The following is an 18,813-nucleotide window of genomic DNA, read 5'->3' as shown; positions in this document are numbered from 1 at the left end:
CACATAATAACGTACGTGAGTGATTAGTCATGAACATGAGGCAAGTTATCGCTGAGATAAGAAACTTCAGCCTGTGACAAGGCTATCGAAGGTTGGCTGACGCATATGTGACTTTCCAATGACATGTAAAAAGCTCCCATTATTTCTCGTGTGCGCTGATCCTTGTGCCTGTGCAAAACTTCCGTCCTATCAAAACTGGGATTACAACCACTTTTTCGACAATGAAGAGCCAAATGAGAACCAGTGCCGTTTTTAACATTTTGCGCATGCTCTTGGATCCTAATGCTTATGCATCGACTAGTTTGCCCTATGTAAATCTTGCCGCAGGAACATGGAATTTTATATACAACGTTAGTTTGACAATCTACAATTTTTTTCCTATGTTTGACCGCGCATCTTAGCCGTTTGTCACTTTTTTCTCCATTTAACTTTCTGTGCACGGCTGGACATACCTGTCGCAACTTGTGGCCCACACTGAAAACAACGTCAACATGGTACCGATTTGCCACATTTTTAATTCCATGTGATAACCTATGCACATAAGGAATCACTGCTAAATTCTTTCTTGTGGTATCGCGATTGCCATCAGCTGGCCTGTTCGGTCTAGCTTTTAGTGTTTTCGCCACTTTTTCACAAGCTCTCGTGATAACCCAAGTGGGGTATCCCGCTTCTTGTAGTCTGCACACCTGTCTTGCAAAACTTTGTTGCATCAAGTGGTGACATGATTTAAACAAAGACGACTGTATGCATGCAACGCTGATACCGCTTTTGACCACTTTCGAGTGTTCAGATGAAAACGCTAGTAAAGGCTTATCTGCCCTAGGGGAATACTCCCAACAAATGTGATCCCCCGTACAAAAAAATAATTTTAAATCTAGAAACTGCAACTGTTTTTCGACAGGCAATTCACACGTAAAAGACAGGCCCTTACCGCATTCTCTGAATACTTTTAAAACATCAGTAATTCTTCTTTGTACATCACAACTTCTTACAATAACTAAAAAATCGTCTACATAACGCACAACTTTTACAGCCAGGTCTCCGATGCTCTTTTCAATTTTTTTTGTCCACATAAGCTAAAAAAATGTTACTAAGGACTGGCGCATACTTGACCCAATGCATACTCCCGATTTTTGTAGAAAAAGCTTCCCGTCCCATGCAACAACCGTGGAATTCAAATAAAAAGACAAAATTTCCATGAAACTATCTACGGAAACGAGACATTTGTTAATGAATGACTGCTCATCATTGTCATCAGTTATACAACTCTTGATGCACTGCATTAACGTGTTATGAGGTAAAGAATAATACATATCTTGTACATCAATGCTAAAGCCAGTCGCCTGCCCTGGATTAGACTCATTCAAAAATTTCACCAGTGCACCAGAATTCGGAACAACAAATGGGTCATAGTATGAAAGAGCCGAGAGATGAAGCTGAAGCCACTTCGAAACTTCATGCTGCCATGTGTTCGTTTCCGAAACTATGGCTCTGAAAGGGACATCAGGTTTATGAGTTTTCGCCGTGAAAAAAAACTCGAGCGTGCCAATCTTGGCCTTCTTGACCTTCGCTACTAACGCCTCCAAATGTAAATCACCCAAAAGGCTATAGCTCGGTCTTTCTTCTTAGCGCCATTCATACTGACTTGTCTGAAGTTTTTCTCCACAGCATTCATGGCCTTTTCAGCAAACATCCCTTGACGTAAAATCACGAAATAACCCTCTTTGTCGGCTACCACTGCATTTAGACCACTAGCAACAAGACACCTCACGACATAAGCGATGGGATTCTTAACACTTACTCTTTGCTCCGTTTTTGAACACACATCTAGGCATTCCGATACACAACGAACTTTTTCATCGTCAGTAACTGTCCTTGCGACCGATCTTGCCATTGCTACTTTTTCCGCCGGATCCAGCGAAGGCGCGAAGCCATGCTTAGGACCAAGACGCAATACCTTTTTGGCTGGTTCGGGCAAGTCGCATTGTCCAAGCAGCAGTAACTTCCCTTCACTGCTGACGTCCTTCGTCCTTCTCGGTAGGCCTGGTCGCACCGAGTTCCAAAGAAACTCAGTCATCTGGCTTGAGGTGAGACACCACTCTCGAAAGGCTTTCCTGTTCTTTGGATTCCTCTGGTCACCACACAACACCCGTAGACAGTCCTGGTAGTAACGCACTTGGCGCCACCATTCCGAACGCAGTATGCGGCACATCCTCCTTGAATGGCCCACAGAAGGAACCATGAAGCCACACAGCACTTGAACGTCCGTTGGACAGCTGCCATACCTAATATGCCACTTGGCCACTCTCGCCTTGCATACAGAGATGGCAATGATAGAAACAAGAACTGAAGGGTTACTTAGAAACAAGTTGTGACATATAACAGAGCCCACGGTAGAAGAAATGTAATGCATTAGAACGTTTAACTGGGCAAGTTGGTGTGATTCCATCTCGAATGAATAAACCGCGCAAAAGAACGAGGACGAACAGAAGAAACAACAGACCACAGCGCTGACTCGCAACTAAAACTTTATTTCACAAGGAACAGAATGAATAGCATCTGGGAAAAGATATCAAACAACCATCTCGTATGCACAAGGCCACAAAAGGAACAACAACAACAACAACAAAAAAACACACAATAACGTACGTGAGTGATTAGTCATGAACATGAGGCAAGTTATCGCTGAGATAAGAAACTTCAGCCTGTGACAAGGCTATCGAAGGTTGGCTGACGCATATGTGACTTTCCAATGACATGTAAAAAGCTTCCATTATTTCTCGTGTGCGCTGATCCTTGTGCCTGTGCAAAACTTCCGTCCTATCAAAACTGGGATTACAACCACTTTTTCGACAATGAAGAGCCAAATGAGAACCAGTGCCGTTTTTAACATTTTGCGCATGCTCTTGGATCCTAATGCTTATGCATCGAGTAGTTTGCCCTATGTAAATCTTGCCGCAGGAACATGGAATTTTATATACAACGTTAGTTTGACAATCTACAATTTTTTTCCTATGTTTGACCGCGCATCTTAGCCGTTTGTCACTTTTTTCTCCATTTAACTTTCTGTGCACGGCTGGACATACCTGTCGCAACTTGTGGCCCACACTGAAAACAACGTCAACATGGTACCGATTTGCCACATTTTTAATTCCATGTGATAACCTATGCACATAAGGAATCACTGCTAAATTCTTTCTTGTGGTATCGCGATTGCCATCAGCTGGCCTGTTCGGTCTAGCTTTTAGTGTTTTCGCCACTTTTTCACAAGCTCTCGTGATAACCCAAGTGGGGTATCCCGCTTCTTGTAGTCTGCACACCTGTCTTGCAAAACTTTGTTGCATCAAGTGGTGACATGATTTAAACAAAGACGACTGTATGCATGCAACGCTGATACCGCTTTTGACCACTTTCGAGTGTTCAGATGAAAACGCTAGTAAAGGCTTATCTGCCCTAGGGGAATACTCCCAACAAATGTGATCCCCCGTACAAAAAAATAAATTTAAATCTAGAAACTGCAACTGTTTTTCGACAGGCAATTCACACGTAAAAGACAGGCCCTTACCGCATTATCTGAATACTTTTAAAACATCAATAATTCTTCTTTGTACATCACAACTTCTTACAATAACTAAAAAATCGTCTACATAACGCACAACTTTTACAGCCAAGCCTCCGATGCTCTTTTCAATTTTTTTTGTCCACATAAGCTAAAAAAATGTTACTAAGGACTGGCGCAACACTTGACCCAATGCATACTCCCGATTTTTGTAGAAAAAGCTTCCCGTCCCATGCAACAACCGTGGAATTCAAATAAAAAGACAAAATTTCCATGAAACTATCTACGGAAACGAGACATTTGTTAATGAATGACTGCTCATCATTGTCATCAGTGCTTCATTTGTCATCATTTTTCTGCGGCAAGATTTACATAGGGCAAACTAGTCGATGCATAAACATTAGGATCCAAGAGCATGCGCAAAATGTTAAAAACGGCACTGGTTCTCATTTGGCTCTTCATTGTCGAAAAAGTGGTTGTAATCCCAGTTTTGATAGGACGGAAGTTTTGCACAGGCACAAGGATCAGCGCACACGAGAAATAATGGAAGCTTTTTACATGTCATTGGAAAGTCACATATGCGTCAGCCAACCTTCGATAGCCTTGTCACAGGCTGAAGTTTCTTATCTCAGCGATAACTTGCCTCATGTTCATGACTAATCACTCACGTACGTTATTGTGTGTTTTTTTGTTTGTGTTGTTGTTCTTTTTGTGGCCTTGTGCATACGAGATGGTCGTTTGATATCTTTTCCCAGATGCTATTTATTCTGTTCCTTGTGAAATAAATATTTAGTTGCGAGTCAGCGCTGTGGTCTGTTGTTTCTTCTGTTCGTCCTCGTTCTTTTGCGCGGTTTATTCATTCGAGATGGAATCACACCAACTTGCGCAGTTAAACGTTCTAATGCACTGATGGTAGTTGCGCGGCTTCACTGGAGCTGACGATCAGGTATCTTCTTTGCACGGTTACGACAAATGCATGTCCGCGCTGTTGGGTGCAACGACCAATTAAACAGAAAAGCAGTGGCGCTGATCTCATGCATGAGTGCTTGCTTTATACGTATACGACGTAAGAACGGGTGCGGTGCTAACTGAACAGTGCTGCAGAACTGGACCTCAATAAGTTAGATGTCTAAATCTTTATTCAATAAATATGATGAAAGGTTTTTCAACTCAACTGGATGCTCACCGGTGTTTTCACTGTATAAGAAATTGGGACAGTAATTACGACGGACTCTTGGTTACATGCATATGTTATTAACACACGTTCCTGTAAACAAAAAAATAAAAATTTATTATGATTTCTCTTTGGCAAAGCAAGACATTTTATACCTCCCAAAATACCAGCAAAAGTAGAATATATTCATTGCTTTCTCGCTCATTCTTTTACGTACCGCTACATATAGCATCTATAAAAATTTTACACACTTGATTTTTTTAGATGGAACACGTTGTTTTCACAATTTGTAAATGACGTTTTGAGGCAGTAGGGCAAGTACACTAAAACATTTTCACATCAAAACTGTCAAAACTTTGGCAGTTATTCTTAATGATTGCTTTCCAGCCTTTTCCTTTTTCCTTTCTTATGATATAATCAATATTTACACTACTAGTGACCCAACAATACTGTTAAACGGCCCCTCAAGACATTAATACATTGAAAACACTAAACGGCAACAACGCACAGACTCCCCTGCATTTTTACATGTGGCTTGTATTGCGACGTCCCAAGCGTAATCCGTGTGATCGGTCTGCTAGCTTTTTTTTTTTTGCTGCGACAAATTAGCTGCCATGAATGTGGTGGAGCCTAGTGGCACAAATAGCAACCAAATATACACGAACAGCAGCAGCTGTGAACGCCCACGTGCCTGTGACGATCTCACGATGTGGACCATGCATGTACAGTTTGTGCGGCAATTTGTTTCGGCGTTTCAAAAAGCACGCCGTATATAAAACAAACGCACGCGACGGCGCTCATGCGCTACCGTATTCCAACGATCTCTCCGATATACTTGCAGCGAACGAGACGTGCGCGTGGACTACGGCGAAACGAGCGGCCGCGGCTCTACGCATCGGCTTCACAGCGCGTCAGCAATTTACACGGCGGCAACGAATCGCCGTCGTCCCTGATAAGTGATAGGGTAACGGTCCGTGCGCAACGGTCCGTGCGCACGGTTGTATCGCGGGAACAGTGGTTAAGATCGAACGCTGCAATACGGTAGCGCATGAGCGCTGCGATGTAGCTTTGCTTGATATCTTTTACAGCGAAAGCTGTTATGAGATCATTTCACCGGCCGTGATCATTTCACCGAACCACATTAGCATATGCAATATAGCGTGGTAGAAGAGTAAAATAAGCACCAAGCGTCGCACAACGCGAATTCTGTAATCAGGCGTCACACAATGCGAATTGCGCCACGAGTAGGTTGTTGAATGCTTCCAACCCATTAGAAAGGGCTCTGCCATAATTCATCGTCGTCATCAGGCACAGCATCAAGAAAGTGCGCATAATGCCTTACATGCGTTTAGCAGGTACCACGGCTCTCCGTAAAATGACAAAAAATGGCACAGTGCCTGCTGCCCTACTTCTCAAAAATTACAATGATTTATAGCGTTGTTGGTTCCTCGCAAGTGCATTTGTATGGGTTGCCAAGGAAGGCCGTAAGCGCATGATCCATTTCCTCGTGGTCTCAGTAAAATTACAATGATTTATAGCGTAGTGGGTTCCTCGCAAGTGCATTTGTATTGGTCGCCAGAAGCAGCACAAAAAACCTTTTAGGCGCTGTGCACAAGAGGTGGTGTATGAAATACCCCTGAGCTGCGGCAAGTCCTACGTTGGACAAACGGGACGTTGCATTAATGACAGATTGAGGGAGCATGCCAACAGCTTAGGTAAGAGAGATCAGGCGCACCTTCCTGCGCATTGCAACTCCTGCGGATGTAAACCATGCTTTGCGCAGCTACTGATTCTTGGCAGAAGCAGACAACAAACGGCTAGAGAGCTGCTGGAAGCTTTCTATATAAAAAAGAAAGGCTCTGATTGTGTCAGTGACACTTCGATATCTTTGTATTCGACAGAAATGCGCTTCCTAGATACCATGTTGCAGGGGCGTAGCCAGAAATTTTTTTCGGGGGGGGGGGGGGGGGGGTTCAACCATACTTTATGTATGTTCGTGCGTGTATATGTATGTGTGCGTGCCTATACACGCAAGCAAAATTGAAAAATTTCGGGGGGGGTTTGAACCCCCCCAACCCCCCCCTTGGCTACGCCCCTGCCATGTTGGCTTGACCGTTAGCTAAACAGATCAGAAACGTTAGCTAAACAGATCAGAAAGAGTAAAAAAGATTCCCTTACAGCTTTCTTCAGTGCTAAGACACATAAAGTAGACGTCCCTTTTCGTACCATTATTAGTGAGCGTGACACGTGGCAATACCTGGTCAGCAGTTTTTTGCTCAAATCCTTGAAAGTTCTTGAATTTCATGACCCTTTTTTGAAAAAAACTCGGATCAAGTTTTTGAGTTTTTCCGAGGAAGTCGGGATACAGGATACTTATTTTCCGTAGACGTGTGCGACCTTTTTTACTCGGTTCCGCATCCAGAGCTGCTGCGAGCGGTAAAGCAGTGTATCGAGGAAAGTGGCGAAGCCACTTTTGTGACTAAAACGGAGGTGTCGACGGCGAACTTTGTTACCCTCCTAGAAGCCTACCTCAACCACACTTTTGTTTCGTTTGAACATGGCATGTTTTTACAGAGAAAGGGCATCTGCATTGGATCGCGAGTAGCACCCATTTTATGTGATATCTTCTTATCGTTCCTTGACCACGCACTACAAAGTGCTTTTACTTCATATCATCCGAATGTTTTAAAAGTTTTTAGATACGTAGACGATTTTTTAGTCGTTATTGACAATAGATGCCTTTTGCCTCGTACTGAGATGGTTGAGCAGATTTTAGATGTTTTTAGAGCAAACTCTGCTGGTCTCACGTTTACTAATGAGCTTCCCAAAGACAACTCATTGCAGTTTTTAGACCTCAAACTAACGTTTTTGAGCGATCATGTTTGCTGTACGTACCTCCCAGGATGCAAGAAAGAGTTGCTGCAGTATGACTCGGCACACTCAAAAACTGTGAAGCGTGGAATCGCTCAGGTTTGCTTGGAGTTGGCCTTGCGCAGATCATGTGAGCACGTTATGCAGGATAGTTTTGGAAACCAGCTTCAAAGACTTTCCAAAGCCGGTTTCCCTCGATCTGTCATTGGTTCCGTGGTTGAATCCCTGCTGCAGAAGGTAAAAGCCAGCGCTGCCGGTGCAGTCAGGCACTTGGAAGAAAGGGATCGGGCTAAGCCAGAGGTAGTTCCATATATACACCGTGTGAGCCATAACCTGAAGAAGGTGGCTACCCGTTACGGCATCCCGGTTGTTTTCTCAACTCCCAACAAGTTGGCTCAATTGTGCCCGCGTATCACACGCGAGGAGCTGAGGGGCTGTCAGAAGCAGCACAAAAAACCTTTTAGGCGCTGTGCACAAGAGGTGGTGTATGAAATACCCCTGAGCTGCGGCAAGTCCTACGTTGGACAAACGGGACGTTGCATTAATGACAGATTGAGCGAGCATGCCAACAGCTTAGGTAAGAGAGATCAGGCGCACCTTCCTGCGCATTGCAACTCCTGCGGATGTGAACCATGCTTTGCGCAAGTGCTGATTCTTGGCAGAAGCAGACAACAAACGGCTAGAGAGCTGCTGGAAGCTTTCTATATAAAAAAGAAAGGCTCTGATTGTGTCAGTGACACTTCGATATCTTTGTATTCGACAGAAATGCGCTTCCTAGATACCATGTTGGCTTGACCATGTCGCTGCACGTCTGATGTCCCCTGTTCACGCATGCGCGGAAATGTTTCCTTTTTTACTGTACCTTTCGTAGTCTGTCATTAAACAGTTGGTAGTTGGCGCTTCTCTGTCTTCTCTTCTGCTTCTCCCTTTTTCAAGAAATGTATTTCGCGCCTCAGTCTTCTGTACCTAAGCAATACTTGCACCAACTAGCCCAGAAGCATGTCCTTTTGGAAGCCCATAAGCGCATGATCCATTTCATCGGGGTCTCAGTAAAGTTCTTCGCCCCCCCCCCCCCCTCTCCCCGTCTCTCTCCCACGTCACGCATGTTATACAGCATGACTGGAGAGGGAAATAGCGAGCGGGCGTCACCCAATGCAAATTACATAACTGGTGGGCCGTTTAAAGATTCCAACCCATTACAAAGTGCTGAGCCATAATTCTTCATCGTCATCAGTCGTCGCGTCAACGAAGTGCACATAATGCCTTAGAGACGTGTAGCTAGTGCCTCGCTTCTCCGCAGAAGGACGAATAATGGCTTAGTGGGTGCTTCCTAACTTCACAAAAATTGTGATTTATGGCGTAGTGGGTACCTTTCTAGTGTACTTGTATTGTAGCCCCAAGAGAGCTTACAACGGGCTCTAGAAACGCCGCTCTTCCAGCTTTCACTGTGACTGTGCTGCGGTTTCAGCGCAGGCCTGGCGTTTTTTTAGTATTTCCGTAAATGGCGGAAACAATCAGCATGCAACTTGTACGCTGCGACAAATTGGTTCTGTCCTTTGGAGTATATTCAACAACGTAACGAAACGCACTTGGCCCTAAAGGGAAGGTAAAAAAACTGCAGAATGGATCGGCTAGTTAAAGGGACCGACAACTGCCCAGAATAGGAAATGAGTTGACCCCACTGATGTAATGATTGTCCGTTGCAATGACGCAAACCAACCCTGTTTTTTTTTTCGTGAGAGTTGGATTTATATTTTTTATTCTTAATTGAAAGTCGCGAAAAATGACCTGTGGTGCCTCTGGCGGCAAAAAAATGCATGATCCGATGACGACGGCCACGTGACCGTTGATTGATATACGCGGTCGACGATTTCATTGTTAGTGTTGAAATATTGTACGTTTCTTTATATTAAAAGGTACTACTCCATAATAATGTACATATAGGCCTGCGTTAGTAGTATGCATTAAAGTGGCGCTGCCTTCGCGTGACGTAATGATCCCATGCACGTCAGCGCGTCTTGAGCAACTTTTCAGCGTGCTCATGCAACCGTGCACGTAGTTTCCAGGTCGCTGAGATTTCGGAGCGACATAGTTTTCCTACCTACACTTCGTCTCACAAATGACGCGTGCTGCTACTCGGTGCGGCCGTGCGTATACACAGTTACGTTTTCGATTACTTGGCTTGGCTCGTGTATCAAGAGAGTAACGACGCTGGGACAAGCCATCCATGACACAGGCGCAGGCAACATTGGGCGCAGGCGCACACAACGCCGTACAAATACCGGGAAGGTGTATAAAGCCACACATCTCATTGTAACAGCTTGCTATTTTCAAAAATGGTTGGAAAGCTTAAAATAAAGGTGGTTAAGCATAGTTACAGTAACTCCTGCGAAAGCAGAACAACGACAGCTTTCACAAGTTGCTAGCGGCATCGCTATCAATTCTCAGCGTTGCTGGAGCACCCCTCCATGCGTGTTTGGAGCCTTTCAGATCGAAAAATACGGCTTTTAAAATAACTACGTGCTTTTCGGATAAATCACTGCAGCTACAAACGCTACGAAGGGTGAGCTTCCTGTCGCGCCGATAAAAACTGGGTCGAGAAAAACCAGTTGTCGGTCCCTTTAACAAATAAGCGCATTGTCAAAAAAAAAAACCCTCAGATGCGAACCATATGTCGTTAGGTTCATTCGGTTGCGGTTAAGCACATGTTTTTAATCAATGGTTAGTTTTACGTGAAACACCTTGTGTATATATGCTCTGCTATCTATGTTCTCGTACTAAATGTTCTCGTGGTTAAGTCATAATCACCATAAATTTCAGTCTCTTAGAGTGAACTCACCGAACTATGCATTTTGATAATGTTTAATTTTACAGCAGGTCAAAGGGGTCTCCTGATGATCTTCAGTTTATCTTTTACATGTGAGGTGATTCGATTTTATCCCACCGACCTTCTTCATTTCGTCGCTTCATCTTACTCTCTGCCTTCCGTGACTGGGTGTCCATCCCTTGGTGACCATTCTGTTGCTGTTTCTGCCCGCCGGTTGCTTGCCCTACAAATTACGTGGCCAGCAGATGTCCATTCCTTTCCTTTGCTTTATGCAAATTAGGATGTCTGCTACCCCTCTTGTTATCTGACCCATCCTGCTGTACTCCTATTCCTTAATGTTATTCGTACCATTATTCCTTAGATAGCGTGCAGCGTAAGCCTGCGATTGCGCGCTGCGACCTGCTTTGTTAGTTTTCACAAAACGTAAACACTTACCTTGAAGCATATAACAATTGCAATATTGCTTATAGATCCCACGGATTGGTCTCTCTGTGCATCCGTCCGCCGTAGCGTGCTTTCGGATGACATGTCGTTTTGTTGTGCTTTCTTCGGCAACACTCGCCAAATTTGCATTGCATACTGTGGGTGCAACGCTTATCATAAACGCGAACCTGCAATGATCGTGCAAATGCGTTATTTGGGGCTCCATCTTTCTGCCACATGGTTTTTCGTTTCCGCTTCCGTGCGAATGTGAATTGCACAGAAATTTGCGGATTAGAAAAATGACATGGCATTTCACTCAGCACAAGTTGCCAATACATACACAGATTTCCCAACTATTCTTCTACTCTTCAGGAAATAGGAACGAAGATTATGGAGAATATTGTGCCAATTTACGCTTTGCAGAGAAATCAATTGTTTGGGAAGCAGGAAGAACAATCCACCAAAAGACGGTGACAGAGGAGCCTACTTTATTGATATAGGTAGCTCGCTAATAAAGAAATATTATGTGAACATGGTCTAATCTAGAATGACGCTTAAAGGGATTCTGCAACGTTTTCTTCATCTGCCCTATACTGTACAGGAGTGTGGGTAGCGTTGAATACTGAGACGAACGCAAAAAGAATGATCAAAATTGGTGCACGGGAACAGAAGTTATTAGCCTTCAAACTTCAAAATCCCATGAGATGACGAGAAGAAAAACGTTCCCTTTCGCATTTCAGTCTTCCATTGACTTCAATGGCAGGCTCCAATCACCGCACGGATTTTATAGAGACATGCCGAAAATATTGCCTGATAATAGCCAGTTGCGCAGCGCACCTTGCGTCTTCTTGCAATTGTTTTCAAAATTTCATATTTGAAAAGCATGAAATTCTTTTCTATCTGAGGAAGTATAAAAAGCGGTTTTTGAAAGTTCTATTAGCACATAGTTGTGCGGCTTAGCTGGGGACATTTGAATATTACATGGCACTTGTCGTGTCAATCCAATCAAAACGCCCGGCCGTTGTTGTCACTGCCACGCGATGAAGCGCCACTTCTGATCGCAAATCTAGGCGTCCTGTATCATTGTATGTTCGAAATCAAAGCGGTTGCTCAGTCGAAGTAAAATTTCAATAGCTTTGTTTTAGGCGTTGTCCCTTACCCAACGATATCGGTGCATTCAACAGTTCCAGAGAAAGCGATGAAAACGATAGGCCTAATTTGTCTCGAATGGCCCCTTTAAGACGTAGTATGATAGTAATTTGAGGCTTACAACGCACTCTTATTACCTTGTTGTTTGCACTCTTGTGGTTTACCGTTTTTGGACAGGGAGGTGACAGAGCGAGCAGTACATGTAGAGAACACGAAATTAAAACGCCAGTTAATATGAATACACAGTACTTGAGGTTTAGAGAGGAACCTGCGACAAATCATCTTTTATACCGATCGGAAAAAAAAGAAACTGCTTATATTTGGTTGCGATAATAGCACAGCTAGCCCAATGCCGATATAAAGGGCGTGCGCGTAGTGCCCATGATGGCATAAATGAACTTACTTTTGGAAAAGGAAATCGAAGCTGACCTTCAGGAGTCGATATTAAGAATGCCAAGAACAGAAAGACGCATGCAACTTGTACGTATATGAAATTCCTCTCCATGCCTACCTCACTCACGGTCGGCAAGATGGAAGGCAAAATTGTCATGTGGCGAGGATTTTGTATTGCTTCCTAATTTACACACAATCGCGCGCTCATTCGCTTGCCCACACTTAGATGCCCTTATACATGTATATAAGAGACAGCTGAATATTAATAAATATTACTATGACCTTAAGAGACTAGATGACTGCCTATTTCAGACACAAGGGCTTCATTCCTGCCCATCGATCAAGTTTCACATAATGGCCTGCCTTGTAACCTGAGTACGTCTGAGCTGCGCAATAGGCATTTTAGGCCACTCCTTGATGGCTATTCATGTAACTGATTTTCTTTACTTCAAATTTGTTCTATATATTCTGTGCTCCTGAATTATACTTATCAAGCAACCTAAATATCACCGACGTTTGAATGAAGGTTCTTCAAATACCAACGTCTAGAAATAAGTTTCTTCAATTACCGCTTTGTTCATATCGCTTAGTCGAAGCTTCCCTGCTGGGTAAGTGCCGCGTTGTTATCTCGAGCTAACGCTCATATGCCAATCAGGGAACTTCCGAATAAACGCCGTACGAATGTATGTCAAAAGAAGCTATCTTCTCGGCGTTGCTAAATAGAGCCCCTAGAAATCTTGTCAATTCATTGAAATGACATAGCCAGTGCCACCATTAGCACAAGCGCTTTACCACTAAGTTTGGCGTGTACCTGAAGGGACTGTCACAGATATGTGACAGGTGAAAGGTGCCATGCTGGCGAACCACCCGCTGGTGATTGCCTGACGGATCTTTCGTAAATGAGTCTGGCATACGCACCATGACGCACAAAGATTCCATATCTTGGATTTGAGCAGTGACTACAGGCCAGAGCAAGGTTACTGTAATTACTGCGTCATTATATGATCGCCGGCAGCAACGAAATCGGAAACAATAAATGCCTACATAATAAACGTCAACGGCGTCTCTCATAATTATATCGTGGTTTTGGGACGTAATACCCCAATTATTATTAATAAACGTCAACCGAAAACTCACGCTTCGTTTAATAGCCTCTTTCCATGACCCACGACAGAGCCCTTGTTATTACTAACTCGGTTTCTGGGATTTAGCCCTACAAGAGATAACGAAAACACGCCGCTGTGGTCCAGTCGTTATCTTGCTTCACACCTGACCCGGAGGTCGGGCCATCGTATTTCGGACGGGGCGGCCGCATTCCGATGGAGGTGGAAGGTTGGAGGCCCTTGTACATACCCTTAGGTGCACGTTAAAAAACCCCAGCTAACTACGGCGGTCCTTATAATCATATTCTGGTTTTCGCACTTAAAACCACAACAGTTATTCTTCTTATTATTAGCGTGAACGAGCGCTTGTGCACCTCTGACTCTCCCTTAAAATGATTAGAAGGCCTCGAAACCTGCGACACAGCTACATCACTAAAGTGGCCTATAAGTAATTTTGTGTTCCGGTTTAATGAACACCGAAGACGGCGTGTGGCGTAATGGCGCCCGCTTTTGCTATCTCGACAGGCATGAAGTACTGCCTGTGATTCATTCGTGGCAAGGGTTGCTCAGTGGTTGCGTTAAGGGCTTAAGCAAGCAATACATGTGTTTGCGGTGCCTTCAGCGCTTGAACTTGCGGTTGGTGCTGGCACTAGCATTTGCACTTACAGCTGTAGGAATTGCGTAGCAGTGATACGCCTTTCCATTTTAGCGATACCTAATTTGTAAAGTAGCGGTGCCCTCTCTTTTCCTCCATTTTCTCCACCTCACTTCTCTTTTCCAGCATCTTGCTACAGTAACGAATAGACAATTATGCTATAATTTACGCTCCCCCTCCTAATTTCTATTTTCCTGACCCTCACTCCTCTTTCCCACCCATTGCGATACTGTACTACGCATAGCTAAGCTATATTATGCTGGCTATGTTACGCTTGACCGTGTCCCCTCCACATTTTAATCCTTCTCACCCTCACATCACTCATCACCCTCCCTTCCTGCCCCCATGATATACTATACTATACATCACTATGTTATGCGTTCATCTCTCCATGCCCCCCACGCTTAATTTCTATATATGACTATGGTCTTACATGATTTTGACTGTGTGACACCATACATGGCTCTGATATGTTTGACCGTCTCCCCTCGTCATTTCCCTCCGCCTCACCCTCACTTCCCTTTCCTAGCCCATTGATACGTTGCACTATACATGACTAGGCTATACACGGCTGTGCTGTATATTGTTTTGCCTGAATCGCGCCAAGCGACGGCATGAGATGGCAGCATACAAAGGCAGCATACAGGAAATGACAGCCCGGGGCCCTAAAGCACTCGGCACGTAATACATGACCAGGCAGTAAAATGAGCTGTACAATGGCGAACAGTGGATTATTCGTCATTGTCAATGTCAGGGCAAGCTATCTTGCATGAGCAGGCTCGCTCTATCTTACTTCTAAACTACGTAAAAATAAAACATTTGTGTAGTAATAACGTAGACATTTTCCAATTTGCAGAACAACAACATGATTGGTTGAATCGATTAGAGGTAGAAGGCGGTTGCTGCATGAACGACATGGTGACATGCATCAGACTATGTAAGATATTATGGATGTTACATTGCATTGTATGTTTCTTATGGCACACAGTAGTCCATCATTTACTAAAGAACCAAATTTAGACTAACATATGTCAAGCTGTAGTTTTCCTGCGAAATTATTTCAATACCCCATTTTGACGTCAGCCACTGAAGATCAAAGTAGCCATTTGATAGAATGAAACACGAGAAAATGTGTTACGACCTAAATATGCACAGCGATTCCGCGTCATGCATGAGAAATCGGGCGCACTTAATAAGCCGCTTTAAGAGTTCTCCGTTTATAACAGTCATTTGGTTAACAGAAATATTTACATTCAATTTATGCAAACCCAGATTGAACGTTTGAAGTATTTGGTTAACGTTATTCTTGCGCTCATTAGTTTAACATTTCTGACGAAGCATCCTCGACTAAACAGCGACAATATGCTCGGCCAACATACTAATTAATGTACGGAGAAACGCTCCGACAAAAAGCAGCCAGAATAAGCGCATTGGATAGCAAGCATTTTGATTCACAGGAATTATATCGAGAGATACGTGTATGCAAGTACATTTACGGAAGGAAGAAGGAAAGGTGCTGGAGCAAAGGCATTTACGAATTGTGCATTTGCTTCAAGGCTCATTACTAGGTACATCTATTCGGCAAAGGAGACAGCTGGCGCCTCATGTGCCCTTGGGGCTAACACTTTGTCTATCTATCTATCTATCTATCTATCTATCTATCTATCTATCTATCTATCTATCTATCTATCTATCTATCTATCTATCTATCTATCTATCTATCTGTCTGTCTGTCTGTCTGTCTGTCTGTCTGTCTATCTATCTATCTATCTATCTATCTATCTATCTATCTATCTATCTATCTATCTATCTATCTATCTATCTATCTATCTATCTATCTATCTATCTAGCCGCATACGTCTAGGTGTTCTCATGATTGCCTATATAACTTGGCGTAGACAAATATTGGAATGGGAGGGTAAGAGGCTGTGACGAATATGACTATCGGGTCATGAAGTGAATAACGTGAAAATCCTGTCGTGTACATCGCGAAACCCTTTCGTCCATACACGGGTGGCATATAGGCGTATACCACGGGCCGCGGTGTACGGGTATGCACCACAGGTGATTGAGAGTTTATACATACCCAGGAAAGGCGAGAACAAACATCGGTATTTTAAAAGAGAGCGTTAGGATAAAGCGACACCGTCAGCGTTAACCCGATGAAAGAAAGAATAAAAATTACGATCCCAGCAGGAACAGAACCCAAGCATTTTGCGTGGCAGTCAGGTGTTCTACCACAGAGCCACGCCAGGTCTGTAAACTGGTTTGGAAAAACATCCTACGCAGGCATAATGTCGGGGCAACGTCAGTTGTGGTTGTGGTGCTGGCTATCTAGCTTTAGAAGAAAAGCAATATACACTACACATATACTCCTGTGATAGAGGCGTCATATTAGATTAACGTCTGTGGTTCCAGTACTGGCTCCGCTTTTAAAGCAGTCAATAAACATTACATTTTTCTTCCTGTGATTGAGCAAGCTAAATTGAGGCATTGTTCGACCCCGGAGGAATACATTAACGAAAGTTACGCACGATATACGCATGATTTTACCGTAAAGTGCAGTTAGTTTCGACAAAAAATACTGACGTATGTACTCTAACGTGAGGGCTCACCTTAACGTCGCACCATAGGTTACCCTTTAAACGCCAGTGTTGTCGACGTACCTGATACACCTACGATGTGCACACAGCTACTACACCTACAAAAACACGTCGACCCACCTTGTAACGCTTGCCTCAAAGCCACAACATACAGCATAGATGCACCCGCTGACTGCGCCGTATGAAACCGACTTCCACAACGCGTGGGATCTGACGAATTATTTTAACGGCGAAGTATTTGCCTCAGGCTGATATTAATTGCAATGGAAATACGGAGTTATTCAAGAATTATAAAATAAATGTTGAATAGTCAAGGAGGTTAGCTCCGAAACTGTGTGTAGTAAACCGCATGACGCAAAACTAGTTATGCTGCGGAGAGGCTCAGCTCTGTTCTGACAGTCGTTAAACGTGATCTATCTCACGTCGCAAGATTTGGCAGCTTCTACCTAGCATGACGCTGATCTTCTCGGGAAGAAATAAACAAAATAATTGTCCTGGACATATCATCGGGTGCATGTGTAGACACATGGAAGTTGTTCGCGTGATTACTACAGTTCGCAAATGAATTAGGAAAGTTGGTGTTGGTTAATGTGCCGGCAAATTTCACAAAACCTCCCGTACACAGCATGGCAATAATTGCAAGCTGACGGGCGAATACACGTAGCTTCAGAACTTACGTTGCACCACTCAATTTCAACCTGTGCATTCAGACTGCAGAAAACAACTGACTTCTGGAGCATTTAGTGGCAAGCCTTCTGCTCGTCATTGTAACCCCGTTAGCCTGCGTTACTATTCTCGGGCCACTCATGGTCACATTCGCTAAGACATGCTGCAGTGCTTTTTTTCTTAGGTAGGTAATGTGACGCTTATACTATAAGTATGCTATGAATCGGAGTGAAAGTTCATGTTTATATATACAGGGTGACCCGGTTAACTCTAGCAAAGCTTGAAAATGTCCTGACACACTCTGACGGCGTGACCAAATGCATGTTGCTGCCAATTGCAACGATTATGTCACACTATTTTCCGCGTTCCGCTTAATCGCTTAATTAAGCAAGATTTCGTAAACAACTTTAGAACACCGGAGCAGTGCAGGGAATTCCAGTGCGAAATTTGTCGAACGGTTTTCGAAACGTCTGATGACAGTGTTTTCAAGTTTCTATCTATAAGTAAAAATGCTTTTCTGCTTTCTACATACAGAAAGTACAAAAAGCAGTCAGAAAAAGCTCCTTGAATAAAAAGAAACATTATGATTCACAAGAATTGTACGAATGCATACCAGAATGCAAGGACAATTATCGAAGGAAGAAAAAAAAAACAAGATGAAAGAGAGGGAGTTCTTAGAAGGGTAATTCTTAGAAAGGATGTCTACCTTGCTCTGGGGAAAATACATTTATGAATGGTGCATTTGCTTCAGGCTAATTATGTGGATCTCTTCGGCAAAGGAGGCGGCGAGCAACACAAGCACGCTCGCGGCGAAGCTAGAGTATTTTCAATGAAGAAGTATTTGTGTCAGGCCGATATCACTTTCAAAGAAAACACGGAGTTAATAAAGAATGCAAAAAGATTACCTGTTGGATAGTCTGGAAGGTTAGTTCCAGAACTAAAACCCCAAAATGCCAAACTGGTTATGCTATGGAGAAGCTCCGCTCTGCTTTGGCAGTGGTTAAACGCGTTCTCTGGCGTTTCTAGAGCCGATGCCCCATTCCCCAACTGCATGAACTCCAGCCTGCTTCTTGCCTACCTTTGCATTAAAGTCGCCCATCAGTATAGTATACTGTGTCATTACCTTACTCACTGCTGATTCTACGTATTCGTAGAAGCGTTCAACCAGTTGATCATCATGGCTGAATGTAGGCGCGTAGGCCTGTACCACCTTCATCTTGTACCTCTTATTAAACTTAATTACGATACATATCACCCTCTCATTATTGCTATAGTATTCCTCTATGCTACCAGCTATATTTTCATGAATAAGGAACCCCACCCCTAGTTCTCTTCTCTCAGCTAAGCCACAATAGCATAGGACGTGTCCGTTCTTCAGCACTGTATAGGC

At 43.6% G+C, this 18,813-nt stretch overlaps 1 long non-coding RNA gene across 1 annotated transcript; it reads right to left on the bottom strand.

The window, feature by feature from the left end:
- Window positions 1-4,677: 4,677 nt before the first annotated feature.
- Window positions 4,678-12,532, bottom strand: LOC119374142 (uncharacterized). The gene is made up of 3 exons (XR_005180103.1): window positions 12,407-12,532; window positions 10,867-11,042; window positions 4,678-4,826 (listed from the first exon to the last, which is right to left on the bottom strand). It is a non-coding gene; the product is annotated as an uncharacterized LOC119374142 (long non-coding RNA).
- Between the last annotated feature and the right edge of the window lie 6,281 nt (window positions 12,533-18,813).

The sequence above is a fragment of the Rhipicephalus sanguineus genome, chromosome 11 (genome assembly GCF_013339695.2).
Source record: "Rhipicephalus sanguineus isolate Rsan-2018 chromosome 11, BIME_Rsan_1.4, whole genome shotgun sequence".
Taxonomy (NCBI): domain Eukaryota; kingdom Metazoa; phylum Arthropoda; class Arachnida; order Ixodida; family Ixodidae; genus Rhipicephalus; species Rhipicephalus sanguineus.
This window is presented reverse-complemented; position numbering and strand designations above follow the sequence as displayed.